Source organism: Mauremys mutica, chromosome 3, assembly GCF_020497125.1.
Source record: "Mauremys mutica isolate MM-2020 ecotype Southern chromosome 3, ASM2049712v1, whole genome shotgun sequence".
Taxonomy (NCBI): Eukaryota; Metazoa; Chordata; order Testudines; family Geoemydidae; genus Mauremys; species Mauremys mutica.
The window spans coordinates 74,026,618-74,054,344 of record NC_059074.1 but is presented as its reverse complement, the minus strand read 5'-3'; the positions used below and the strand labels follow the sequence as shown (position 1 = coordinate 74,054,344).

The following is a 27,727-nucleotide window of genomic DNA, read 5'->3' as shown; positions in this document are numbered from 1 at the left end:
TCCAGTCTTGACACTGCTCCCATAAAGAAATAACTAGTCTTCCACAAATTATTTTAACTGAAAATACAATTAATTGAAATAAAATTAATACACTTGATACAATGTAATCAAATTTATTGAAAGCTAAGCTCATCCCTTGCCTGAATTGTGTTACTGATGCTATTAATATGCACCTTGCTTGAAGATTCTACAGTTAGACTTCATTAACAATTCTGTTGTTGATACATGAGCCAGAACTGAATCCAACCCTCTTCCGCTTGGTTGTATTGGCATTATGGGGGTGTCAAAAGCAGTAAAAACTTATTTTAGTCACTAAAGTCAGCAGATATGACTCAATCCACAAAGGGAGCAGATATCTATGGAGCGAGGAAGTGTTATTTCTACAGTCATGTTTCTGTTCATAATTAGAGTTAAGGATTCGGGGAAAATCCAACATTAGAGAAATGGAGCATATTTATATGTATGTGCCAAGCCAATGAGAGGGAAACGATTTATTGTAAATAGTGTGCAGCAACATCCATCTCCCCTAACGGAAATATTTTAAACATCCACTTTAATAGCAAGACCTTAATGCGAATGTAGGAACAAAATAAAAGCGGGATCACAGACACCCCCCTCCCCGGTGTTTCCATAGCAGAAGTTGGTGCTAAGTCCCAGTTGGTTTGTATAAACTGTTCCTTTACATGCCCAGCGCAAGAGCAGACTAGACTTTCCATTGCACGTTGCCCCTGTCCAGGATCCCCCCCGGCTCTGAGCACTCTCCCTTGGGAAGCACCAGCCTCGCTCCATTGCAGCGGGCCTCTGCTCTGCGCTCGCTCGCGCCTGCACTCAGGGCCGGGGCCGACTGCTAACGCAGGTGCAAGGTGCGCCAGGCAGCTACCACATACCTGGAGCGGCCGGCGCGGCGCGGCGCAGGGCGGGGAGCCCGGCCCGCCCAAGGGATGCTCGGCGGGAGCGCGCGGCCACTGGTGCACGTTCTCGGAGCGCGAAGTCTCCTCCCCTCCCGGGGTCGGGGGCCCGCCCCAGCAGCGGCAGCAGCTGCAGCATTGCATAGACCGGGACGGCCAGCAGCCGCTTGCCGGGAAGCAGTTAGGTGAAGGAGGCGGCTGGCAGGGAAACGTTTCCTCCTCCGACCGGGCGTTGAGTCTGTCCGTCCAGCAGCAGCAACAGCAGATCCATCCTCAAAGCAATGGGGAAGGTTGCGCTGAGCGGGGCGCAGTCGGGCTACCCTGAGGAAGAGACAGCAGCCCCAGCTTGCAAGCAATGCGCCTCGCGGGCTGCCTGTGCTGCCTCCTCCTCCTCCTGCTCCCAGCTTTGAACCTTTTGTTTTCTCCAGTCGGGGGCAGCGAGCTGCTGCTGCTGCTGCTATGTCAGGAAAGTTCCAGGAGGCATCGGATCAGGCCAGGCTTCTGCTCCGCCGGGATCTGCAAGGCGTGGTGTGTGTTCTGAGGTGAGACTTTGTTCTCTTCCTAAACACCCTTCTGCCAGCTGTTCAGACCAAGTAGATTGCTCCAGTTGGGGGTGCGGGAGGAGAGCGGGGCTCTGTGTGCGCGCCGGGGGAGTGGATCGTCTGCATGGGAGAGAGGTGAACCCCCGAATTGTGCTGGGGTTTTTCTTTTTCTGGAGAGCCCTGCACAGTTATCTCAGGTGCATTTTTTTCTTTAACTTACAGTGCGGAGGCACCTACATGGAAATCCATTCACTAGACTAGTTCTCTCGTTTCTGATGAGGGCTGAGCTAGGAACGCACTGTTTCTCCATGGCACCTGGTGCCCATTTACTCAGGCTGTTGTCTCTAAGCAGCTAGGCCATTTTAGAAATCTGCACCCTGAAGAGTACTTGCATTCCTGGGCCCCAGGGCAACTGGCTGTCAGGCCCAATTCAAGCTGAAAATAATCTCTAGCCAGCCGTCCAGGTGGGAAAAATCAGCTTCATCTTCAGGCTTTATTCCAGGAGCCATTTATCAAGCCATTGATTGATAGGCAGAGTGATTACTAGGGTTTTATAACAGTCTTCAGCAGTTGCACTGCTGTGGAGTTCAGCCAAAGAAACTATCTCTTCTTTCCAAAACTAAAGGTGCTAAAAAGTAGAGGTTTTGTCAGCCATGAGGTAGGCGCTTTAGGTTTCACTCACAATTATTTCCCCAGACAAATCTGCACTTGAGACCTTTCCATTTCTTCTTTTTTAAAAGTGTTTCCTCATCTGGTCCCTCAAATTCTGGCATTATTTTATATCTGCTCGAACTAGGCCATGAAACATGTGCCTTTTGTAATGGTCTTTGGCCTCTTTGCAGAGGTGCTGAGAACACGCAGTCCATGTTTTTTCTTTTATTGCCTGAGTTGTGGGCTTGTTCTTTAGAGTGGTTGCTAAATAAAAGCTGTAGTTCAGTATGTGATCTAAACATGAAAGCTCCCTATTATTCTCTACGAGTTACATTCATAGTAAATATTTAAAGGGTTGAATGTCATTTCTTATCTTCCCTTACCTTTTTAATAGTGATTCTTTACAGTTTGATTTTGTAGCCTATACTGTATCTATATTTCTCTATTTTTCCTTCCAATTCTCTCTCTTATGTATTGTCTTATTGTCGCTTTGTCTGTAGAAATGCAAATTAAATTGGGTGGCTGGGGACTGAGGTTTCTACTTTAAAATATATTAAATAGATTTCAAGTCCAAAATACTTTCTACCAGAGGATGCATGTTAATTATTGCCTAAGAAAGGAATATTGACTTGTGAATTCTTGGACTGTGAGAACTGCAACACTATCTATCTAGTTATTTTTGGATTTTCTGTAGTTACCTGCAGTGTTTTGTATCTAAGATCTTGATTGTGCAAAGTTTTTTATTAGACAAAAATACTAACATACACCCATTGATATATTTTTGATTGAAGAGTGACTCTTAGCCAAAAAAGTGCCCCATCAGGTTAGAACAATTTTATTTGTGGGATTTGTGTATACAATGCAACTTTGTGCATAGCATCTTTCATACATGACTGCACAAAGACAAATAATACAAGACACACTACAATTCTACTTACTGAAACATTTCATAAAGACATTTTTTGGCAAATCAATTAAGGTATAATTGTTTCCCCATGAAAATGGAGTGAAACAAAGGAATATATATGCATAAAGATATAAGCAACATCTACATTTGCAAAAAAAATGGGGCAGAAGATGTGACAAGCAAGTTGTGTGGGTGGGGGAGGGGACTGTCAAAAATTGTTCATTTTTATTGAAGAATTAATGTTTAAATACTGGGAAATATATTTTGTACAATGCATTTTTTGCTATTGTGAGGAACATATGGTACATAGCTGATCTTATAGCAGAGAGAATAAGAATCTGATATGAGGGACAATTTCTCAGATTAAGTAGACCATTTCTGGATATCTGTTAAAAGCTGTTTTGTAAAAAAGCAGTTACTTGAATGAGAGAAACCAAGCGCTGCCAGCTCACCAGTGTGTTTTTGCTTCAATGTTTGCAAAGTGTTCTACTCTCTCTACTGTCAGTGATGTCAGGTTTAACACTTATGTGGTCAAGTTCCCAGGGTCATATTAGACTAAAACATTTCATCGTAATGAACCTGTGTACAGAAGCAGATTTGACGCTGACCAGTAGTATTGAGGTGGTTTTTTTTTTATTTGAATAATTTTTGCTGGTTTCCATAACTGAAGTTGAATTTTTGCACTCATACTATCCCACATCAGAAACCCAGATGCTTTGCTTATGCATAAGTTATTAGACAGTGTCCTTATTATTACAGTGTGTGTCAAATGGATAGCTGCCTTTGTAAATTGAGAAAATAATATGAATCATGAAAATATTAGTGGATCATATGCAAAAACTGCATGTGAACAGCTTTAACCAAGCAGGACAAAACTGACAGGAGCATACTCATTTCCCATTATCTGCTCATCTGTTAAGAGATGTTGACACTTTTCATAGGGTAATGGCTGGTCACACTGTTTTCACATTTCATTCCTGTGCCACTCTGAAAATCTCCCTTTAATAGTAAGAGTAGATGATGTTTAGAGGCATAGCATGCTAAGGGTTTGTACACACTACTACTTATGTCGGTATAACTTATGTTGCTTGGTGTGAATAAGCCATCCTTTCCCCACTCCCCGAGTGACTTAAGTTGCACCAACCTAAGTACCGGTGTGGACAATGCTATGTCAGCAGGATAGTTTCTCCTGCTGACATAGCTATCACCTCTCTTGGAGGTGGTTTTATTATGCTGATGGGAGAGCTCTTCACCAGATGTGCTGCAGTGTTGCAGCTGCATTGGTAGATTTGGTATTGTAGACTAGCCCTAAGTGATGAAACAGTAGAAGAGGCTTGGAGTTTTGAAGTTCGAAACAGATATTGCTCTTGTGTAAGCATTTGTGTGAAGATAACTTTACTTACTGTAGTAGAAAGAAATCTGGAGGAGTCTCTTACATCTAGTGTAAGACATTGGTCCTGCTTTGAAGTGCTGTAGATATGATGGGGGCATTAAAATGTGTATATATAGGGATTAGCACCTTCTTAGTGCCTTATTTCACTGGTAGACGTTTTGCGTATTCATTCCAATCTATATTACATTCCACTGTCTTGAATAAACAAAAGATGTTGTGATCAATTAAATATCATAATTGGGTAGAATGTCTACCAACATACTTTGCCTTTGCTCATTTCAGGCCACATTCTGGTACCCTTATCTATGTTGAGTAACACCTTGCTCAATGAGTAATCCCATTGATCTCAGTGGGCTCAATTATAAGTGGCCTAATTCACTTGCATAGGGGGCATAAGGAAACCCAAGCTTCTCCCGCATTCCCTTGTGTTGGCTACCCACAACATCAAGTTATACAGGAGAGCTGGGGAGAGCAGCTGTCTCTGTGATGCTGCTCTTCTCTTCTGCATATGGGGTCAGGCAGGGAGCGGGTAAAGGCTTGACTCCATTCCCCCACGCCCTCACCTTAGGAACTGGCCAGTGCAGCAGAGGCGGAAGTAAGCTGTGTCAGGAAAGGGCTGGCACAACTTCCTCCTCCCACTCCAAATTTGCTTCTGGGGCAGACCCACTGGGCTAGTAAGGTGTTATTCAATGTGAGTAAGGGTATGAGACTCCAACCTAGAGCCTGCCAATATTCTTACACCAAGGCCTTTTATTTGAGTGGAGGAACACTTTCAATAGAACAGTTTTTTTTGTTTTTGTTTTTTTACTCGACGGGAAATTATTTACTCTGCAGCAACTAGCATGACACAATGCTTGGGCTAAATGGCTCAAAGCTGGTTTTAAAGTAGTTATCATGGCAGAAGTCCAAGAAGCTTTCTTGATGCACTGGTCCTTTTCCATCAGAATTATGAACAAATCTTAGGCATGTGAAATTAGTCTGGAATTTTGTAAATATGCATCTTGCTTCTTGGTTCAAATCTATGGTGTGTTTTGGATTCTTGGTCTCATCTTGGTTCTACACTATGTGTGTGTACCGTATGTTATGTTATGGTTTTTTTGGGGGCGATTGTGAGGGAAGATATTTTGATGTGTCTAGATAATAGTCCTAGCCTCTTACATAGAAGACCTCAAAGTGCTTTACAAAGGAAGTCAGTATCATTATCCTCATTTTACAGATGGGAAAACAGAAATACAGAGAAGTAAAGTGACTTGCCCATGGTTGGTTAGCCAGCCAGCCAGTGGTAGAGCCAGGACTGGAACCCAGTAGGCTACAATGCCCCTCAGGAAAGCAATATATTTTAAAAAGCATGTGTCGTTTCTGTGTCTGTGTGCTAAGGCCTATAACAGGGATTGGCAGCCTTTGGCACGCGACTCGCCAGGGTGCTTACCCTGGCGAGCCGGGCCGGTTTGTTTACCTGCCACATCCACAGGTTTACTGGCCGTGGTTCACCGCTTCAGGCCAAAGGGGGCTGTGGGAAGCGGCGTGGGCCGAGGGATGTGCTGGCCGCGGCTTCCCACTGCCCTCATTGGCCTGGAGAGCCACGATCGGCTGAACCTGCCGACACAGCAGGTAAACAAACTGGCCCGGCCTGCCAGGGTGCTTACCCTGGCAGGCCACGGGCCAAAGGTTGCCAATCCCTGGTCTATAACTACCATCCAAATTGGTAGTACAACTAAGAATTTAGACTTGCTATGTACTTTTCTCAAGTATTGATGAACCCGAATAAAGAAGAACATGATGAATTACATTGATATTTTAAATGTTAGAAATAATTCAACATTATAAAACACAGCACATATGTTTTATACATTACAAGTCAAGACCCCAAGACTAAACTAATTCCATAGAACTTTTTATAATGAGGGAGGAATACTATTTAACACTTAGTTAGTAAAAAGGGGAAGAGCAGGGACATGAAGCTTTTAATCACTTAGGTTGCAGTTCAGGAAAGTACTTAAGTACACACTTAACTTTAACTACACATTGGAACACAGCAAGTGCTTAAAGCAGTTTCTGAGCTGAAGCCCCAGTTTAGTCATTCCATGTAAATTTACTTGAAAGAAACCTCATAAGATCAGTGGCGGATCTAGAGTTAGTGGGGCCCTGTGTGCCGCTTCAATTTTGGGCCAGCCCCCCTCGGGACCCAGCCAAGAAAAAGAACATTCTCTCTTATCTGCCCCCCCATCCCCATTTTTCATTCTTTCTTTCTTCATCCTCCTCCTATATTACAAGTAATAGGAAGTAAATGAAAATAAAGTGAGGTACCTTGATTGGGCCAGGGCATTGGGATGCTGGAGGGAGTGTGGGGGTTGGGCTCTGGGAGGGAGTTTAGGTGCGGGCTCTGGGGTGGTGCAGGGGGTTGGGGTGTGGGAGGGAGTGAGGAGTGCAGGCTCTGAGAGGAAGTTTGGGTGCAGGCTCTGGGTTGGGGCAGGAAGTTGGGGGGTGGCGCTTACCCCTCTGGCGGCAGCTTCTAGGCGGGGAGGGCAGGGGGGTCTCGGCACGCTGCTTCTGCAGCTATCATTGGCTGCAGTTCCCCCAATGGGAGCTGAGGAGTCAGGTCAGGGGCTACGCATGGAGACATCTTCCCGCCCCCAGGGGCTGCACGGACATGCCAGCTGCTTTTGGGAGCGGCGCAGCGGAGAAGGAGGGAGGCAGCATGGGCAGGGAGCCACCTTAGCCCTGCTGCTGGCATGTATCTGCACGCCCCTTGCGGGGAGGGGTGCAGTGGGTCTCTGTGCTCTGTTTGGGGCGGGGGCAGTGCACGGCGCTGCCTCCCCACCCCCACACCAAGGGCACGCAGAGACATGCCAGCAGCCAGCTGCTTCCAGGAGTAGTGCGGGCCACTGGCCATGGAATGGAGGTAGCCTGCCTGTCTGAGCCCTTCTGTGCCGCCGTCCGGGACTTGGGGGCAGGTTGTCAGACGAGATTTGTTCTGGATTTTTGGGGGGCCCCCTGTCATTGGGGGCCCCATGCCACTGCGCTGTTTGTTTCATGGTAAATCCGCCTCTGCATAAGATACAAGCATATGATGTGTCTCAGTATTCAAATGTTTCAACACCTTTCTTTTCTGAAGCATCGTTTACTGTCTAAGGCCCTGATTAAGTAAGGTATTTCAGCACATGCCTAATTTGAAGTATAGGAGTAGTCCAACTGACTTCATTGGCACTTTTTAAGTACCTTCCTGAATTGGGTATAATTTGTTGTCATCTATCTATCTAGATATATAGATATAGATAGATAGCACACACATAACTGTCAAAATAAACATTATTAAGATTGCAAAGTCAAGCATGTAAATGTTAGGAAATGCCAGAATTAAGGTTGCCTGTGTTCTTTTAACTTAGTTTTTGTGTGTGTAATTCCTAGGCTTTCTAAAACTCATACTGAAAAAGCAGAAATTTGATCATGTGGCATCCTATTGATGCCTGTGTAGTTGACTTCCGTAGCATTTGAACCTTTAACCGCATGCAGACTTGTGCCACTTAAGCTAACAGACTAACTGATAGCAGTAGGTATTTGGTGGCAGCAGAGGAATGGTGAAACTCCAAAATCTTGAGTTCCATTCAAGGCTGTGGTGGGAAGTGTGCTCTAGTGGGTACAGACTTTTCTGCCCATTTCCATCCCAAAGTGTGACCCTTCCTCCTTGTCCCCTCCAACCTGTCTCTTCCCCAGATCAGACTCCTCATCCTAATACCATTCTCCTTGTCTATGCAGGCCCAGTTTCCTCAGGGTTCTCATCCCAGTCTTCTTGCTCAGCCAGTCACAGTTCACCTGAAGCTCCCATTTCCAGCCTTCTTGCCTAGCCGGTCCCAATCTCTGTCCCAAAACACCTGCTTATATCCCCTCCTGGCTTCAGGCCCAGTCTCAATGTCTCCACAGCTCCCGCTCCTAGTTCTTTCCCCACCCCCCCTTTCTCTAGCTGTTCTGTCTATTCTCCCTGTCTGGCTCTAGTTCCCCCTCAGCATTCAAATCAGGCATTATCCTCCTCCATGCTGCCTGGGTATCATCGGGCGGGGGGGTCATTGAAAGCACAGGAGAGACTGGCTCCCTGCTCTCAGTTCTGGTGCCCAAACCCAGCAGGGCCTATAGCAGCCCAGAGGTATAATTTCAGGGAAAGTTCTACTCAGTCCTGGGCTGAAGCATAGCCAGTGTGGAGGGATTCTTATATTTTAGCAGCTAAATTCCCAAGAAGTCTCTACTGAGCATGTGCAAACGGCGCGTTTCCCTCTTCTCTCCCCCCCCCCCCCCAGGCTTATAGCTTGGCTAAATCTGGGTGGATTTTCTTGGTGAGAGCAAAAGGCACATCACTGATGCAAAGGCCAAACCCCTGCCAAGTTTAAAATGCTTGCTTCAAAGCATGATGGCATGAGAACTTTTCAAAGGACAGGCTGATGGAATTTTTTAATATGGTACCCTTGGGACATTCTGTGCCAAAAAATTAAAAATTCTGTGCACAATATTTTAAAATTCTGCAAATTTTATTTACAATTTATTTACAATAACAACAGTACATAATCACACCATTTTCAATTATTTTGGTAATTTATTTCAAAATACCTGTCAGCAAGTATGTCTTTAACAATACAGACACACACAAAATTTCACTCAGGACTAGAGAGTTAAAGAAACCTCTATGACAACCCAGTTCCTGTTTCTCTGCCCCTTTCTCCCTGCCCTTAGAGTCCAGCTGGGGGGGGTCAGACACCCACAACCCCTTCCCCAACAGAGCCCTGCCAATACACCTGAACTCCCATCTCCCCACAGACGAGCCTTGGGGGGCCCCCCCTAGCCCAGATACTCACATCCCCTGCTCCCCCAGAGCCTAGCCATTTCCGCCAGCCCAGACACCCACCCCCCTTCTCCCCTAGAACCCAGGGATCCAGAGGGAGAAACAGCCTGGAGCACTGGAGTTTCCTGTGCACTGCCTTCTCCTTCACACAAGAGGTGCTGGGAACTGCAGCTGCCAGGAACCCTCTAGCTCCTCCCTCTCCCTCCCCCCCAGCAGTGTTTTCTATGTGTGAGCTGGGCTCTGCTGGGTCCAGTAGCCTCTCATGACAGCTAGCAGCACTGCAGCCCTTTTCTGTGGGGGAAAGGGAATTCTGCGTACACAATGTTAATTTCTGCACCACTGCGCAATGCAGAATTTTGCAGTTTCCCCAGGAGTAATATGGGCAAAACAACATATTTTTTCTTAGCCTTTTTCTGGGAAGTGGCTGAACTATTTTCACTGGAATTTCCCCAGAAATATTGTGTGTGTGTGGGTTGTGGGGGTTTTTTTTTTTTTTGGCCAAGTTAAAAGCAATTGAAAACAGGGTTTTATAATGGGAAGTAACTGGCCGCCTCAATAATCAGCAGTGCTAACAGCCCAGCCTATAATGTTACACATACAAAACTGTGTTAAAAGAACATTAAGGTTTCAAAGTCAAGCACACAAAAGTTAGGAAAAATGCCAGAATTAAAGTTGCTTCTGCAATCTTAATTCAGCTCCTTTATGCTTATGCATTATGATACACAGGGCCAGATTTAGGGGCAGGCGACTCCCTGGGTGCCGTGCTTGGAGGGCATCGGGCTTGGGGTGCTATTTTTGTTGTTAGCATCTTATATGAGAGGGATAAATCATGCATACAAATTGTGCATCCAAGTCGTGAAATGGGCTACAAATGCAATAAAAAATAAGGTATTCAAAAGTTTAACAAATTGAGGGGGGGGGGGCAGGTGCTGAAGATGCTCCTTGCTTAGGGTGCCATTTGGTCTTAGGCTGGCCCTGATGATAGTCTTTAATTACATGATTACATGCTGCTTTTCCACAGGATTCCTTCCTCATTCAGTGCACAGGATGGGCAGTGTTCACTTAATGAGCAGCTACTCTGTATTTTGTTTTCTCCTCGTTGTTCACTGTGTGGTCCCATGCCTTATGTGCGGCACACTATTCAAACCCTGCTCCGAAGACAGAATTATTCATTTCATCATTAATTTTCTATAGTGTTCATCACTATAGTATCATAACGCTTTACAAACGTTAATTAATTTATCCTCAGAACACTACTGTGAGGCCAGGAGGTGGTATTATCCACATTTTATGATGAAAGCTGAGGTACAGAGAAATTAAGGTCAAAAGTGTCCACTAATTTAGGGTGCTCAATTTGAGTTACTTTAAATTCCAGAGAGAAAATTTATGCAACAGATGTACAAAGAAAAAAGCAGATTTTTATATGAAGATTGTAAAAATCATATCTTTCGACAGCTGAATTGGATAGACTCTAAAAACTATTAGAGCAGTTTATTACTTTAGGATTTACTATATTTCATAAAATCACACCTTTTTGAGCATCCTCTAAAGTTCTGTGTTTATAATAATGAAAAAGTATGATTTCTCAAAAAAGTAGTAAAGATGCTTTTTAAAAAAGTGTTGAAAATGATTCTGAAATAGAAAAATTGAATTTTGTGTTGCTTAACCTGCAGAACATCAGGATTTATTTAGTACTTTAGCCTTATTCCATTGAGCCTTGTATTCTATCAGATCATTTAGGTTTAAAGTCTTCTGTATTATTTGTCACTTTTGAGGTTTTTCTCCCAAAATCTATTTGTGATTTTCATAGAATCATAGAATCTCAGGGTTGGAAGGGACCTCAGGAGGTCATCTAGTCCAACCCCCTGCTCAAAACAGGACCAAACCCAACTAAATCATCCCAGCCAGGGCTTTGTCAAGCCTGACCTTAAAAACCTCTAAGGAAGGAGATTCCACCACCTCCCTAGGTAACCCATTCCAGTTCTTCACCACCCTACTAGTGAAAAAGTTTTTCCTAATGTCCAACCTAAACCTTCCCCTCTGCAACTTGAGACCATTACTCCTTGTTCTGTCATCTTCTACCACTGAGAACAGTCTAGATCCATCCTCTTTGGAACCCCCTTTCAGGTAGTTGAAAGCAGCTATCAAATCCCCCCTCATTCTTCTCTTCTGCAGGCTAAACAATCTCAGTTCCCTCAGCCTCGCCTCATAAGTCATGTGCTCCAGCCCCTTAATCATTTTTGTTGCCCTCCGCTGGACTCTCTCGAATTTATCCACATCCTTCTTGTAGTGTGGGGCCCAAAACTGGACACAGTACTCCAAATGAGGCCTCACCAGAGCTGAATAGAGGGGAATGATCACGTCCCTCGATCTGCTGGAAATGCCGCTACTTATACAACCCAAAATGCCATTAGCCTTCTTGGCAACAAGGGCACACTGTTGACTCATATTCAGCTTTTCGTCCACCGTAACCCGTAGGTCCTTTTCTGCAGAAGTGCTGCCCAGCCATTCGGTCCCTAGTCTGTAGCAATGCATGGGATTCTTCCGTCCTAAGTGCAGGACTCTGCACTTGTCTTTGTTGAACCTCATCATATTTCTTTTGGCCCAATCCTCTAATTTGTCTAGGTCCCTCTGTGTCCTATCCCTACCCTCCAGCGTATCAGCCACTCCTCCCAGTTTAGTGTCATCTGCAAACTTGCTGAGGGTGCAGTCCACACCATCCTCCAGATCGTTAATGAAGATATTGAACAAAACCGGCCCCAGCACCGACCCTTGGGGCACTCCACTTGATACCGGCTGCCAACTAGACATGGAACCATTGATCACTACCCGTTGAGCCCGACCATCTAGCCAGTTTTCTATCCACCTTACTGTCCATTCATCCAGCCCATACTTCTTTAACTTGCTGGCAAGAATACTGTTGGAGACTGTATCAAAAGCTTTGCTAAAGTCCAGAAATAGCACATCCACTGCTTTCCCCTCATCCACAGAGCCGGTTATCTCATCATAGAAGGCAATTAGGTTAGTCAGGCATGACTTGCCCTTGGTGAATCCATGCTGACTGTTCCTGATCACCTTCCCCTCCTTTAAGTGGTTCAGAATTGATTCCTTGAGGACCTGTTCCATGATTTTTCCAGGGACTGAGGTGAGACTGACTGGCCTGTAGTCCCCTGGATCTTCCTTCTTCCCTTTTTTAAAGATGGGCACTATATTAGCTTTTTTCCAGTCATCCGGGACCTCCCCCGATCGCCATGATTTTTCAAAGATAATGGCCAATGGCTCTGCAATCTCATCGGCCAACTCATTTAGCACCCTCGGATGCAGTGCATCCGGCCCCATGGACTTGTGCTCGCCCAGCTTTTCTAAATAGTCCCGAACTACTACTTTCTCCACAGAGAGCTGGTCACCTCCTCCCCATACCGTGCTGCAGAGTGCAGCTGTCTGGGAGCTGACCTTGTCTGTGAAGACAGAGGCAAAAAAAGCATTGAGTACACTAGCTTTCTCCACATCCTCTGTCACTAGGTTCCCTCCCTCATTCAGCAAGGGGCCCACACTTTCCTTGACTTTCTTCTTGTTGCTAACATACCTGAAGAAACCCTTCTTGTTACTCCTAACATCTCCGGGTATCTGCAATTCCAAGTGTGATTTGGCCTTCCTAATTTCACTCCTGCATGCCTGAGCAATACTTTTATACTCCTCCCTGGTTATTTGTCCAGTCTTCCACTTCTTGTAAGCTGTTTTTTTGTGTTTAAGATGAGCAAGGATTTCACTGTTAAGCCAAGCTGGTCGCCTGCCATATTTACTTTTCTTCCTACACATCGGGATGGTTTGTTCCTGCAACCTCAATAAGGATTCTTTAAAATACAGCCAGCTTTCCCCGTCATGTTATTCTCCCAGGGGACCTTGCCCATCAGTTCCCTGAGGGAGTCAAAGTCTGCTTTTCTGAAGTCCAGGGTCTCTGTTCTACTGCTCTCCTTTCTTCCTTGTGTCAGGATCCTGAACTCGACCATCTCATGGTCACTGCCTCCCAGGTTCCCATCCACTATTGCTTCCTCTACTATTTCTTCCCTGTTTGTGAGCAGCAGGTCAAGAAGAGCTTTTCCCCTAGTTGGTTCCTCCAGCACTTGCACCAGGAAATTGTCCCCTACACTTTCCAGAAACATTTTGGATGTTATTGACAAGAGTTGGTGTGTATGTTGGTCAGTGTTTATATAGGTGTGCCTAACTAGGAAGCTATTCAGTTGTATTGTCCTGCCCTGGGTATTTTGTTGTAACTTCTTGTATTATATATTTAAAAAAAAGTGTGTTTATGTAAGTACACAAATATAAGTTATTCTAACTTATATTTTATATTATATATATATATTTTAATAAATTAACCAAAAATCCTCCTTGAAGCATTTAAAGAGTGCACTCGAGCGCATGCTTGCACTCAATCTCTCATCAGAGGTTTGTGTGTGTGTGAAGTAAGTGCTTTAGAAAGGTATATGTAGTAACAGCCCAGGAGATGGAATCCCTCTGTTCACAGAGAAGAATCAACACATGTAGTGGAAATGAAGAGCCTCCGTCCCCAGGATGCCACAACTTTGATTTCAAGGGCTCACCATTAGAGCTGAAAAGTTAGTTTGGCCTCCAGGACCACTGAGGGTTTGTCTACGCTAAGGAGACTGTGCTGGCATAGCAGCATCACTGATCATGACTTAAATCAGCAAGCAGGAAACGTTGATTTAAATAATCAATCTCAGTCGTGTTTTCAATTGTACTTTTTAGTTCTTTTCTTAAAGGTTGATCGTCATTGGTTGGTAATCACTAAAAATGTTGATTTGCAATTAAATATAGCCTTTGTTCTAAGTTTGGTGCTTCTTTTTGCTAACAGGAGACTGTGCCATATCTATACATGTATATATTTACGTAATTATATAAATTAATTTACATTCATTCAGATTCTTAATTTTTACATTTTCAATTAGAAAATGATGAATGATCTATTTCTTATTGACTAGATCATTAATTTTTTAATTGTGATTTGTCAAGTTCTATTTGGATGGAAATAAAAAATGCACTAAAACAGCATTTTAAATATTTTTATTTAAAAAATACATTAAATATGCTAGATGCAGAAGGGGAAAAAAGCTTATCAAAAGTTTTGCATTGAAAATTGATTTCTTAAAGGAAATATTATCTGTAGTTAATCAGTTGAACTGATTCCTATCCTCATGGCCTTCAAGATTTTAGAACTGGTAGTTTTCATCCTCTCACGTACTTTTTTCAGCTCCCAGTTGGTTTCTTAACTTTGAATGAGCTAGTCATTGAACTGAACTAGTTGAATAAACTGAAATGAAGAAAATGTTTTTTATGAACCTGCAGAAGAGACTGTTGCTATAAAAGTGGATTAGGCATGTCAGCAAACTCTGGTTCCAGGTGCTAAGCCAATGACTTCTACTAGTTCAGTGGTTTGATTTTCTTTAAACCTTGGCAACAAATATGTACTGTTTATAATTTTTTTTGTTTAAATCATTTTAATATATTATAATAAATTTAGATCTCCACATAGATTGCTAATTTCAAATTTAGTTTTAAATAGGTTTATTTAAAAAGTTAAACAAACCTGTGTTTGATTTAAAAAAACATATTTTTTAATTTTATCGATTTTTATGCACTCTTATGGAACACCATCAATTCCTCAAATGACGGTAGCTACATTAGTGGAAGCATTCTTCCATCAACATAACTGCGTCTACACTCGGTCGGTCGGGGCTCGACCCTCCAGCGGGCAGGAGGGGAGCCACACCGACTCACTTCTGTTCGCCTGCTAGCTATGGAGTCACGGGGACCTAACGTTTTAGATCGGACCAGGGCCCTCTGAATTTGGGGCAGCAACAGCAGTATCAATAAGCCTGGGGGTCTTTGGAGCACTGGAAAACGCTGTAGTGTTTCAGGTAGTCCTGGCCCATTTATTACAGGGCAGGGCAACAGCACCTCTCAATAAGCCCTGGTCCCTCTCTAATCAATGTAAGCTGACCTTGCATCAGCCCTAGCCTCTGGAGCGGGGCAGGGCAACAGCAGTTGATGTAAGCCCTCCTCTTAGGGGAGGGCAACACAGTTACACCAGCTCCCTGAGCCCTGGGCCTTTGGAGCAGGGCGGGGCAACAGCAATGTAGCCCTGAGGATTAATCAGGCAGGGTCTGTATAAAATGACTTTCAGTCTGTAACAGTGTGTAGGCGGGCATAGATTAATAGAATGCTTGCACCCCCATAAGGGCTGAGCAGCAGTTCAAGTCCATAAAGCCTAGAAGCCCTCAGTCAGGGCGGGGCAGCAAAACAGCCGCTCTATTTAGACCCTCAGGCAGGGGCTGAGCAGCTTTAAGACCCCAAGCTCCTCAGAAAAGTAATAATAGGCGGGGCAGCAAAACAGCAGCTCTACGCAAATTGTCTAGGGCTTTTTGAAAAGCCAAGTGCTAAGCTGCTATGCCAGAGCGCTAGGGTTGAGGTGAGACTGCCACCCGTGAGGGTATTTCTGGCCCACAAAATCTACCCACACGTACCCAGCCACAAGATGGACCCGCTGCAGTCAGTGGGGATCATCCATACGCACATAAAATGGGCACATCAGTGCCCTCAGCCGCACAAGGGTCGGTACCCCGGGCTACACCTTTCCATGGGGGAAAGGCCTACCTCGTCCGTCGCATAGGTTCAGGCCAGTCGGTCTGCCCTTGGTGGAGGGTGGGGCAGGTCCGGTAGCTCTTCTGGGAGTTAGGACGGCGATACATCTCTCTGGGTAACAGCAGGGCCTAGTCCTCTCAACCTGCTTCGGCAATCCTGGGGGCTTTCCTCCCACGAAAGGGCTGTCAATACTCAGCGGGCTCATAGTATTAATTCTTTTCGAGGGGAAGCTCCGGCCAGTATGGGCAGTTACCTTATTTCTGCTAAGAGCATCGTATACTCCCGGCGAAGGGTGGGTTTGACTGAGCTTGGGCATGCGCATTTTCTACTTCTGCCCCGCCCCTTGACTTCCGGGGAGCGGGGACTGGGTGTGAAGTTCCGCCCTCTAGAGGTGCTATGGCAGGGCAAAGTGCACTCTGCCGGGCAACTGTGTAAACGATCATACATGCGTCTTAAAGAACTGGGAGTTAGGTCAGCATAGCTTTGTAATCTCATACGGGTGCTTTAACATTTTTACATTTACTTCTTGTTTCATTGATTTTAAATAAGGACCAGGTCTTGAATTTGGAACTAATTCTGTTGGGGGTATAGTTTTTCTACACTGTCACATACGCTGTAGTGTTTCTAGTCTAGACATTTATTACAGTGCTGATTCAAGACGACCTCTATCTTCTGGTCTACACTAAAAAGTTGGCGAGCCATATCCATATGTATTAGCTGCCTTATGCATTCTTAATTAAGCTGTACGCAAATTCTAATTATTAAATAAGCACTCTCTTATGGCAACACAATTACACCAGCTCCCTGAGCCGTGGTTGATGTAATGAGGGTGACATAGCATGAGTGCGTGCAGACATTGCATTACCCATGTTGTCCCTAAAAGTCCTTCAGCAGCTGTCCCACAATGCCTGACAATGACCACTCTGGTCACAATTGTGATCTCCACAGCTCAGGAGTGACCGAGAATGGAAGCTTCCTCTCTCTCTCTCTCTCCCCCCACCCCCATCCCCCTACACACACTTTACAAGCTCTCAAATGTTTGAAAGGCTTTTTTCTGATTGTCCATCTTACCGAGCACATTGAGCAGCTCTCCACTGTTGTCTGCAACTGCCCAACTGACCATGCCAGCTACACGCTTCAGATGCACTCTGGCCTGGAGTAGACGGGAGCTATTCGATCTCCTGGGCCTGTGGTGAGAAGAGGCTGTGCAGGCACAGCTATGGACCAGCCATAGAAATGTGGACATCCATGAGCAGATTGCACAGGAGATGCAGGAGAAGGAGTACAACAGAGATCAGCAACAGTGCCAAGTGAAAGCGAAGGAGCTGTGGCAGGCATATCAGAAGGCTTGGGAGGCCAACAGTCGATCTGGTGCTGAGTCACAGACCAGCTGCTTTTACAAAGAGCTGCATGCCATAGTTGGCGGAGACCCCACCTGCACTCCACAGAGCATGGTGTATACCTCCAAGGAGCCGGAGTCACAGGCCCTTGCCTTGAAATAGGACAAGGAGGAGGAAGAGGAGGAGACTGGTGAGCATGTGACTGGAGGGGGGTGGTCCAGCTGTGCTACAAGACAAGACCTGTTTGAGACTCCACCACAGTCCAGTAAAGCACATCTGAGCCCAATGCAGGGGAACAAATGTTGGGTAAGTGTGTAAATGTATTTTCCATTACAATGAAGTACTGATGATGCCCCCAACTTAGCAGGACACAGCTATTGACTTTTTTCACTAATTTACTACTAGAAGAGGTAGCAGTGTAACTAGAGAGGTAGTGTTGTTCTCTGCTTTTTGTTCCCCTGTAGAGTTAGGTGGGGGCAGTGGGTCATGTGGAGCAGTTTGTTTACGTATGCAGGGATGTCCCTCAGAGATCCTGGTAAGACTTTTATGGAGTTACTCTGTAATCCTTTCCTGAAGGTTTCTACAGATGGCATGCCTATTTCTTTCTCCGTGGTAGGACGCTTTCCTGTGCCAGTCAACAATAACTTTGGTAGTCACCATCGCAGTCAACAGGCTAACGGCATATAGGCCCTGGCGGTTTCGGGATGCCAGCAGCAGCTGTATTCTTGGTGCCTTTATCACCTTCAGGAGTGAGATATTAGGTAAAATCACCACTACCTGTAGAAAATGGTTCCAGTATTTAGTACCATTTCCCTCTACTCATGACTTCATGCAACTGAGCAATTCCCTACTCGTTTCCTTCGCCCCTGGCAGGCCATGCTCACCATGGCTGGTGCAGTGAGTGGTGCGGTGCACAAGCACTTCAAAGCAGAAGTGTCCTTAAGCATGTCTCGTTTAAAACTTTAGGGGAGCAAGGGAAGGGAGTTCTGAAATCTTTACTTTTGCTTTCTACTGTGACTATACTTACAGTGGTACCTCTGTGTGTTTCATCTGTAGCTGCTGCTGTTATGACCTTGAGGGGTTCCTGCTCCACACCCACACAATGCCGTAGCCAGTTAAGGAGGAGAAAGAAGAGGACTCGGGATGACAAGTTCAGTGAGATCCTGTAAGCCAGTGCTGTATCAGACCATGAGCAGAGGGCCTGGAGGGTGAATATTGCAGACTGTATGGAGAAGGAAAGAGCAGACTTGAGAAACTCTCAGCAGAAAGAGGAGAGGGAGATGCACCACTCCATAATGAAGCTTTTCCAGCAGCAAACACAGCTGCTGCAAACTCTTGTGGACCTACAGGTTTAACAATCATGGACTCATCTTCCTTTTCCGCCTCTGGAGAACTCCATTATAGCACCTCCCTATGCTCCCCTCAACATTCCAAATGGAATCTGGGGGTGCATCCCTACCCCTGCCGTTCCACACTAGGGGGCATTTGGGACAACCACAACTTCACGTACACTGACCTGTGAGAGCAGCGGTTGCTAAAATGGAAATCAATATTCTTATGCTTGGTTTCATAAATGTATTAAGTTTTTTATGTACTTGCTTTTAACTTGCGCAGAATTTTTTACAGTATTTCTGTCAGTCAATAAGATTCTATTGTTTGGAAAATAATTCATCTTTATTAGCTCCCAAAATATGCTGCAGAATGCCCAGCAGTATTGAAAGCATCCACTTCCTCGTTGTACAGTGTGACACAACTCAGAGGATCAGTAACAAACACAGTGTAATGATCATAAATGTACAGCAAGCGCCACAAAAGTAATAGGTGCATTGACAGTGTTACATTCATGCATGGGCACCAAGCACCTCGCAGTTGCTAATAGGCACCAGAACAGCAGGGCGAGGTAGAACACAGTACATCACAATGCATTACTATGACTCACTATTAAAGTGCTCTTTCAAAGCCTCCCTGAGTTGGATAGCTCTGCATTGAGCTCTTCTAATAGCCCTTGTGTCTAGCTTTTCAAATTCACCAGACAGCCGCTCAACTTCCACCCTCTAGCCTGGCTGCAACATTTCCCCTTTTGCTTCCCAGCTGTTATTGTGCAGGTCACAGCAGGCAGCTAGAACCACTGGGATGATTTTTCACTCAGATCCAGTCTTGTGAGTAAACAATGCCAGCCTCCCTTCAATCTACCAAAAGCACAATCAACTATCATTCTGTACCTGCTGAGGCAATAGATTAATTTTTCCTTGGTGCTGTCAAGATGGCGGGTGTACAGCTTCCTGAATTAGGTAGGCTGGGTTCCCCAGGATCACTATTGACATTGCAGCATCACCAGTGATAATCCACCAATGGGGAAAGAAAGTTCCTGCTTGTAGCTTTCTGTACAGTCCTGTGTTCTTAAAAATGTCAGCATCTGTGGCAAGCTGGTCTAGTGCCAAAATAGGAATACGAGTTCTGTCTGTTGCTCCGCTGCAGTTCAGGAAATCCATTGCTGCAAATTCATCCATCCCAGATTGCTGAGAATCACAGTCCTGCATAGCAGGAGACGATTAATGGCCCTGCAGGCTGGCATGGCAAGGGCCCCCATAGTGGATTTTCTACCTTCAAAATTATTTCCCACTGACTGATAGCAGTCTGGTGTTGCAAACTTTCAGAGTGTGATTGCCAATTGCTTCTCCACAGACAGTGAAACTCTAATTCTGATGTCCCTGTGCTGGAGGGTTGGTGCAAGCTTGCTATATAGATCCAGGAGCATGGCCTTGCACATCCAAAAGTTCTGCAGCTACACTCGTCATCCCAAATCTGTATTACAATGTGATCCCACCAGTTAGTGCTTGTTTCTCAGGCTCAGAAGCAATGCTTCACCATCTGCAGCTGCTCTGTGAATGGCACCAACAACTTGAATTGGCTCTCGCTGTGTCCCACATCAATCTGTCCTCCACAAAATCAGAATGTTCCCCTCTGATTCAGTGGTTCTTGTGACTCTACAAATACTGAAGTATTGTGCGCCCTGTGCTTGCAACACTCATGACAATAGTGCAGAATTGTACAGGCTGCGTTTCTGTCAGAGATGGTGGACAGTGAGGAGGGCCAGATGGGTTTGAGAGATTTTTTTTTAAAGGTGCAAAAATTATGGGATATAGATGACATTACAAAATGGAGAAAGTTGCGTGCTTGGAAGTTGACTCCTTGCTCCAAGGCAGCCAAGCATGACTCGTTTCTGTCCCCGTTTGGCTTTCATTGCCAAAACTTCCCCAAAAGTACACTGGACGATGGTGATACCTACCCATGGTGTAACACACTGCATCGACACAAGTGCTTCTGGTGAATACACATAGCACCAGTGCAGGTGATATACTAACTCTGGTGACATTATATTGGTGCAACTTGCATCACCAAAAGTTTGTAATGTAGACATGCTGTGAGAGGCAGTAGCTAGGTTGACAGAAGAATTCTTCTGTGAGACTTGCAGTGTCTACACTGGGGCTTAGGTTAGCTTAATTACATTACACAGGGCATGAAATTTTTTACGTCTCTGACAGATGTAGTTAAGATGACCTAACTAGTATAGACCAGCCCTGAGACTCCAAATGTTGTTTGTGATATGAAGGCGGATGTCATCCGAAAGAGTTTTGGCAATACTCAGTACTGACTCACCTCGGCATGTTCAGAGTGTTTATGAGAGCAGGGAAATATACTGTGCCTAACTTGTAAGAGGGCAGGCAAATCTCCTCTCTTTACCCTGAGATGTTTCCACTGCAGTTACTATGTGGACACCTGTCTACCAGGAACTGGACTGTATCCATTCACTCATTTCACAGAGACTAGCTAAGAAACATCAGTTCGTAGCAGTGTATGGGCAATATTGACCTGGGCTGGATTTATTTCTTTATGTTTATTTAAATTGTCTAGCCAATCGAGCTCTAGGTATCTGTACAGTTATCTTAAAAAAACACCCCCAAAATCCAAAAAACTGAAGGATAAATATCCTTACCATAAATAATTCTGCTGCCAAGCCACCTCATACCTATAGCCTGGTTAGCTCACCATATGTAGCACCAGACTCCAACTTCCTCCAACTGCTCCTCCCAGAAAGGCCCAAGAAAACAAGTGAGCATTGTAGTGCATCCTGAAGGCTGTAAAATCTCAGCTCTGTAGGATGAAGATGAAGGAAGAGTTCTAAAATTGAAAATCCTTCTTGGAAAATGACCTGCCAGCATCTCTCTCCCTTTCAAGCCAAGGGACTATCATCTTGAGCAGCTCTGCTGATTGCAGTGAGAGGAGCGAGATTTTTCAGGCAGCCCAGTGAAAGACTGTGTATCCCGTTATCAATCCTCTGAGGCATCCAGTCGATCAAGCCAGTGTGTGTAATTCTTCCTCTCCCCCCCCCCCCGCAAGAATACCAATAACTTTTTTGTTTTATTAGCATACTCAATTATCATAGTGACTACACACTTTAAAATATAAATGCCTTTCTAGCCTATTTGTGATATAGATGAAATATGGTATTAGAATTTAGCTGTATGCAGCCAGATGGCTTATATAGTGTTGCTAAGGAAACAGACTATGAATGTAGTGGTAGCTGAATGTCCCCAGAATATCAGACTATTTGGAGCTGGTATTTTTAACCCATGTAGGCAGATAGATAAAATAGATACAATTATGAAATGTTAATTTCCTGGGTTTTACATTTCATTAGTTTTTATTGCTCATTTATATTGACTAAAGGTACTTGAATTCCTTACTGTGCCAACAAAGGTACATGGGGCACTTCTCTACGGCTTACAATTAAATGATAAAATAAAACTTTAAGAAACTACAATAAAAGATCTACCATAAAAAGAATCATCGAAACTGTTTGATGGATGGGTAAAGATATAAAGACCAAACAGTGGTAGGGTCCTATGGAAAAATGCCTTTGTGGTGGGAGGAGAAGTTAAGGTAATTCAAGTGTGGAAGAGAGAGAGCTACTAGCGAGGATGATAGAGGGATAAGCTGTATCACAATTTGTTACTGTTTGGTGTTCATGACAGCCTGTCAAACTACACTCCAGACAGTAGCCCTGCCCAGGGAAGGAGTTTGACACCTTGTTGAAGGACTGTCATTAGGAAGGTATCAAATCTGCAATCTCAGGCCATTGACTTTGATTGACTCTCAAATATTGGCCTACCTCCATGGAACAATATTTTTTCTACATGGTGATGTGAATGGCTGGGGGAGAGGATGACAGAGAGAGAGAGAGAGAGACTGTCCTTAAGAAGGCATGCTGTTGTGAGCATCATTGCATGTCAGAAGAGGGAGAGGGAGAAGGCAGGAGGGACACTGCCTTGCCTGAAAGGCTGATAAACCTCAGACCAGGGGTGGCCAACCTGTGGCTCTGGAGCCACATGCGGCTCTTCAGAAGTTAATATGCGGCTCCTTGTATAGGCACGGATTCCGGGGCTGGAGCTACAGGCACCAACTTTCTTATGTGCTGGGGGTGCTCACTGCTCAACCCCTGGCTCTGCCACACGCTCTGCCTCTACTCCACCCCTTCCCGCCCCCTCCCTTGAGCCTGCCATGCTCTCACTCCTCCCTCTTCCCCCCCTCCCCCCAGAGCCTCCTGCACACCATGAAACAGCTGATCGGGGAGGGAGGGGGAGGCGCTGATTAGTGGAGCTGCCGGTGGGTGGGAGCGGGGCGGCGGGGAGCTGATGGGAGGCCGCTGACGTATTACTGTAGCTCTTTGGCAATGCACATTGGTAAATTCTGGCTCCTTCTCAGGCTCAGGTTGGCTACCCCTGCCTCAACTCACTGAAGAGGTGAGATCAAACATGGGGAGGGTTCCTCTCCGCTGTCTGTTACTTTTCAAAGATCTGTAACTCTTGGATGCTTTTAAGAGTAAAGTATTTGTGGTTAAAGAAACTCCTTGGCTAAGCTTCTGTACCTGGCTTTCCTGACACGTTGTCCCCAAACAGCTTGAATTACTGCAGGGGTAGGCAACCTATGGCACGCGTGCCAAAGGCGGCACGCAAGCTGATTTTCAGTGGCACTCACACTGCCCGGGTCCTGGCCAGTGGTCCGGGGGGCTCTGCATTTTAATTTAATTTTAAATAAAGCTTCTTAAACATTTTTAAAATCCTTATTTACTTTACATACAACACTAGTTTAGTTATGTATTATAGACTTATAGAAAGAGACCTTCTAAAAATGTTAAAATGTATTACTGGCACGAGAAACCTTAAATTAGAGTGAATAAATGAAGCCTTGGCACACCACTTCTGAAATGTTGCTGACCCCTGAATTACTGCTTAGTTGGAGTTCTGGGGGAGTGTGTGTAAGTGACTTGGTGGACTCAGGAGGCACTGGTTTCAGAGTCTGGGGTGGTTGGTTTGCAGAGTGTCAAGGGGTCTGAACCTGGGAGTGTGCCCTATAGACCCAGAACTAGAAATGATGACTAGACTCTGCTCAGACCCAGTTGGCTTGGAAGCACACGAGATCCAGCAATTAGGTACACTTGCAACAGACTGGTGACTGAATCGGGCCAGGTTATAAGAAGGCAGTATAAAAAGAGAGATGATACTAAATGCGCTTTTAAAACACTTTTTGAAAGGCTCATCTTCTTTTAGCTGAGACCTACCTCATTAAGGCCTCCATCTTGCAGATATTTATACATGTGCTTAACTTAAAGTATATGAGTTGTCCGTTGATTTCATGGGGAGTGTGCCCATGCTTTAACACATGTATGTTTGCAGGATGGCAATCTGATTCTGAGTATAGATGCTCCATGGATGGACTGAAGGGGGTGGGGGGAAATGACTTAACAAATCTTATTTGTTTGAAACAGGGAAAGGTAGCTAGGCCTCTTCTCTTTGCAGGCATCTAATATGGTGCTGATTGGGCCTGTGGAGCTGGGAGACCTGGCACTGGAGGCTCCTTCAGAGATTTCAAGAGTAGATTTGAAAATGTTTGTTGAAGAATTAAAAATTATTGGGGCTGGTTTAGCAAAGGCAATCTGTGAACTAAAATATGAAGTGAAGGATTTGAGGGAGAGTCTCAGGTATGTAGAACTTGTTGGAAGATGGAATTTCCATTCTTCAGGAGATTCTGGACTCTTCAAAATTAGTTTGCATTCCAAATTGGAACAAAATTTCTCATGAAATAAAGATTCTGAAAAAATTTGTTTGGGAAACATTTAAATGTTTTCTTAAGTTAAAACTGTTTCATTTTGATAACCTCAAAACATTATTGTATTTGTGTGTGTGTGTGTGTGTGTGTGTGTGTGTGTGGAGAGAAAGTTAAAACAAATCTATGGTTGAAATGTAGCATTTTTCATAGAATCATAGGGTTGGAATGGACCTCAGGAGATCATCTAGTCCAACCCGCTGCTCAAAGCAGGACCAATCCTCAACTGGTCCCCTCAAGGATTGAGCTCACAACCCTGAGTTTAGTAGGCCAATGCTCAAACCACTGAGCTATCCCTCCCCCCAATGTTTACAGTATCAAAATGAAACATTTTAACACAAAATGAGTCTAAAGCAGTGTTTCCCAAACTTGGGACGCCGGTTGTGTAGGGAAAGCCCCTGGCGGGCCGGGTCGGTTTTTTACCTGCACGTCCACAGGTCCGGCTGATCGCGGCTCCCACTGGCCACAGTTCGCTGCTCTGGGCCAATGGGAGCTGCTGGAAGCGGCGTGGGCCAAGGGATATACTGGCTGCTGCTTCCAGCAGCTCCCATTGACTCGGAGTGGCAAACTGCGGCAAGTGGGAGCTGCGATCGGCCGGACCTGCGGACGCGGCAGGTAAACAAATCGGCCCTGCCCGCCAGGGTGCTTTCCCTACACAACCGGCATCCCAAGTTTGGGAAACACTGGTCTAAATGAATAGTTTTGATATAAATGTAAGGAGAAAGTCAAAGCAAATCATTTCTACTGTCTTCGGCTTTTTTTTTTTTTTTAAAAGACACGTTCCCACAAAATATTTTTATTTGTATAAAACTCCGTTTGCATTGAAAATGTTTTGATCAGCTATACAAATATGGATTGCTAGTAACCAGCTAGACTTCTGTTATGGCCAGAGTTAGATAAGTGTGTCTAACTGAAACAAAGAAAAAATAATTAGAGGATTAAAAAAAGACATAAAATGAAAATAATGGGAATTCTAGAGGGGCACAGAAATGGTAAACAGTGGTGACATACTGAACTACAGTAAAAAAATGTTCTGCAGCATACTGGAAAATCCAAGTTTCCTTTAAAGATGACTTACAAAAAGGCTGTATGTAATTGGATTTGTGCTTATTTCTTTAAAAAAAAATAAATCAGGATGTCACTTCTGGTTTTGCTGCAGGGCTGTCCTTTTGGGTGTCTCAGAATGCGTATTATTATTAACTATAACATCTTCATTGAATGGATGGGAGATATCTTTAACAAAAGCTTTCTTTTTCCAAAATGTTAATTATGTATTTGAATTTAAAATAGGTTTTAACATAAATAGAGGTTTTAAAGAGATTTTAAACTCTCCTCTCCTCTCAGTTGCTCAAAAGATGACATGTTTGCTCTCTTGTTTCTTGTGATGTCATTTCACTTGTACTCCAGTTGTCCTAGGCCATAACTTTCAAGTAACCACTGAAATTGGGGGGTCCAACTTGAGTCATTTGTGGCCAGATATCTCAGCAGATGATGAACACCCATAATCTGACACCATATATTGCTTTACTGTTTTTAAATTTATACCAGATACAAGAAGTCAATAAATTGTAGAAATTATCTCCTTAGAAGCAGATGTTAAATTCAAAACCAAATAAGCGTCTCCTTAACTTAACTCATTTTGCTAACATTAAAATGAGTTTTAACTGAAATATCTTTAAGCTCTTGGAGGGAAACACGTTGTTGAATTAGTGAGGGAAATATGATCTTATGTTTTCTTACACGTTAGTAATTCGAGTTAATATATAACTGCTTCTAATTATGTAATCCTGACCTTTCCAGAATTTTAATTAATATTCTGGAAAGCAGTCTGAAAATTCTTTTGGTTTTATTTGTGTAAGAGTTAAGGGAGATGTGGTGGGATATTTGAGAACGTTTGGAGCCCTGCAGGTTGTTTTCTTTAGGAGGAGAAATTGCTGATGAAGTCCGATATTTGATACAATTCTGTTTGTTTATAGAAATTGTACAAAGACCTTTTCCTCCTGAACACAGGAGAAAACAAACAGGAAATATAGTTTCTTTGCTCACAATTCGAAGCCCCCTTTCAGCCAGAACCCAGCCTCAAAGCTCTTTCTCTCTTTTTCCATCATCACACATTCAGTGCTTATTCAGGCTGCATCTGGTGTTCCATGCTGCTTTCTGTCTTGGCTTCTTAGGAATTTCTCTTCTGCTTCTCTTATGCACACAAACTTCTACTACAAACAGTACCCAGCCAAGCCCCTCTCCCTCATAATTCAAATTCCTGAGCAGCCACTATATGCCTTGGTTTTGGGTGGTGGCATGTACCTTTTGTTTAGGGTGGAGGCTACTACTGTTTCATGAAGGAGTGTAACTGTTTCTTACAGCTATCTTAAATGAAGAGTGGCAGTTACACCTAAGGCTCTACCAAATTCATGGCCATGAAAAATGCATCACAGATTGTGAAATCTGGTCTCCTCCCATGAAATCTGGTCTCCTCCCGTGAAATCTGGTCTTTTGTGTGCTTTTAACGTATACATTTCACTGAGGAGACCAGCATTTCTCAAATTGTGAGTCCTGACCCAAAAGGGAGTTGCAGGGGGGGTTGCAAGTTTATTTTAGGGGAGCTGTGATATTGTTACCCTTACTTCTGCACTGCCTTCAGTGCTGGGTGGCTGAAAAGCAGTGGCTGTTGGTCGGACGCCCAGCTCTGAAGGCAGCACTCGGTCAGCTGCAGCGCGGAAGTAAGGGTGGCAATACTATAGCATACCACCCATACTTCTGCACTGCTGTCTTCAGAGATAGGCAGCAGGAGAGTGGCAGCTTCTGACTTGAGGGCCTGGCTCTGCAGGCAGCAGCAGTGCAGAAGTAAGGGAGGAAATACCATACCATGCCATCCTTACTTCTGCAGTGCTATTGACAATGGCTCTGCCTTCAGAGCTGGGCTCCCAGCCAGCAGCCACTGCTCTCCAGTTGCCCAGCTTTGAAGGAAGTGCTGCCGCCAGCAGGAGCGCAGAAGTAAAGGTAGCAGTACCACAACCCTCCCCCCCCCAATAACCTTGTGACCGTCCTCTCCCCCAACTCCTTTTTGGGTCAGGCCCCCTACAATTACAACACCATGAAATTTCAGATTTAAATAGCTGAAATCATGAAATTTACTATTTTAAAAATCCTATGATCATGAAATTGACCAAAATGGACTGTGAATTTGGTAGGGCCTTAGTTATGCCCATTGGTTTCTGTAATGTTTTGCCCAATTTGCAGCAATATGTTAAATGTTTCATATTGGTAGATGTTTATCATAGCAGAACAGCAGCTTTCTATAGTTAAGGTTAAGACCAGCTTTCTG

General features: G+C 44.5%; 1 protein-coding gene across 6 annotated transcripts in view; it reads left to right on the top strand.

The window, feature by feature from the left end:
- Window positions 1-979: 979 nt before the first annotated feature.
- The window catches only part of GPR63 (G protein-coupled receptor 63), a 45,808-nt gene continuing 19,060 nt past the window's right edge, over window positions 980-27,727 (top strand). The window contains exons 1-3 of one of the 6 annotated variants that reach the window (XM_045011964.1): window positions 980-1,450; window positions 17,852-17,996; window positions 18,292-18,400. The gene's annotated coding sequence lies outside the window, so the exon portion shown is untranslated. Of the gene's footprint in view, window positions 1,451-1,776; window positions 2,109-17,851; window positions 17,997-18,291; window positions 18,401-27,727 lie in introns of those variants that run through there. The other 5 variants (XM_045011963.1, XM_045011967.1, XM_045011966.1 and 2 more) reach the window with 5 other exon arrangements.